The sequence below is a fragment of the Nyctereutes procyonoides genome, unplaced genomic scaffold (genome assembly GCF_905146905.1).
Source record: "Nyctereutes procyonoides isolate TBG_1078 unplaced genomic scaffold, NYPRO_anot_genome, whole genome shotgun sequence".
In the NCBI taxonomy this organism is placed as follows: domain Eukaryota; kingdom Metazoa; phylum Chordata; class Mammalia; order Carnivora; family Canidae; genus Nyctereutes; species Nyctereutes procyonoides.
Genome location: NW_026575132.1, coordinates 1,029,047 through 1,030,762, shown reverse-complemented (window position 1 = coordinate 1,030,762; position 1,716 = coordinate 1,029,047).

The window sequence follows — 1,716 nt, the reverse complement described above, 5'->3', positions numbered from 1 at the left end:
TGGGTTGTCCACCCCTGTTTCTCGGAACGCCAGCGCCCTCCTTCTGCACTGGAAGCAAGGTCTGGCTCTTGGGGGCTGTCAGTGCCCCCCTCAGTCATGAATGTACTTACTGGTTGGCACTGGGAGCCTCACCCAACGGCCAGCATCATGGGCCCCGGGAGCCCCGTGCCCCGGCTCGGCGAGCATCAGGTGAATGGAACGGCTGTGCTCCACTGGCCTGTGACCTCACGTACAAGTTCCAAGATAATTTTTTTTTTTTTTGTAAGAAGAAGATTTGATTTGATTTCCTCCAAATTTTTATTTAAATCCCCGTTAGTTAACATGCAGTGGAACACTGGTTTCTCTCCCTTCCTCCCTCCCTCCCTCCTTCCTCGTAAAGAAAGCAGGCCCCGAATCCTGCACCAGCGTGGCTCCTGCAGAATCAGGAGCATTGGAAGTACAGCCTGGAAAAGAAAATCGTGGTAAGAGTGTAGGCATTTTGTTACAGAGCCAGAATTTTGGGTGGTCTGATTACCAGATAGAAATAGTGAATAAAACCTTTTAAGAGCTGTGGGTGCTCGAGGCAGCTACCTCCCTGGGATCAGTTTCCAACTTTGACCTTCCCCCAACCAGGGCTGCCTGGGCTCCTTGCCATTCCAAGGGCACGTTCACAGTTGCTAGGTTTGCTTTACCAGCCTCTGCCCCGCAGATGCGATCATGAGAGTTGTTACCAAGGGAGAGCAAAGGCAACGAATGACTATTTCTACTCTCTTTGCTCTTAGAGAATGAAAACAAAACTGGGGACAAGAGCGCGGCTGGAACCTTTTGCTTTTGCTTTTTTTCCTCCTTTGGGGAAAAGGGCAAATGTGTATCTCTGTTTGACCTTCTCTGCTGTGGAAAGGGCAGTGTGGTTTGCGTGCAGCCGTGTAAGGCTGCTTGCAGCGACACACTGGGGCCGGGGAGGCAGGACAGGAGCCCATGGTGCGTCTGGGCACCGGCTGCACAGGGGACACCTTGACGCAAGCCCAGCTGCACGCTGCGCGCTCAACAGGCGGGAGCAGGGTGTAGTGCACTAGAGGGCGCAGGGGGCTCGGCTCAGTCCCGAATCCCAGGTGTTTATCACAGATCTTGGGACACGAATAAGTGCTAATGTTTATTCTGTACTTTCATCCTGTGCTTGTACTGGCAGGAAGTCTCCTTTCTTCACCACTTTGACAAATGTCTATATTTATGGCACTTTTAATTCTTTAGACGATGAAGTAAACAAGTACAGCACAAGGAGACAGTGAGTGGGGCTAAGGGTCGGGCAATCGGGCCATAGGGGTCATGAGACGGTGGTGGTGAGGGCGAGGGAATGTGATCAGAGATCAGACCAAGGCCGAAGGCTGGCCAGCTTCGTCGGGCCGAGTGGCAGAGGTTGCTGGTTGTTCTCCAAGGCCTGTTTCCTACCTTCGAGGATGACCTGGTTTTTGGCCTGGCTAGTGGCTGCTGGCTGCGTGGCTGCCTACATTTCCAGCTTCCTATAAATAAGCATAGTCACATGACTCGGTTCTGGTCAATGAGCTGTAAAATCACCCACTCTTTCCTTCCTGTCTTTCCCTCTATCTTGCTGCCTAAAATGCAGATACTGTTGCCTTAGCCTGGAGAACAAGGGCCAGAGTCCCTGAGGATGTTTTATGGAACCACCTTTTTTTTTTTTTTTGGAACCACCTTTATCTTATTTATTAAAAATATTTT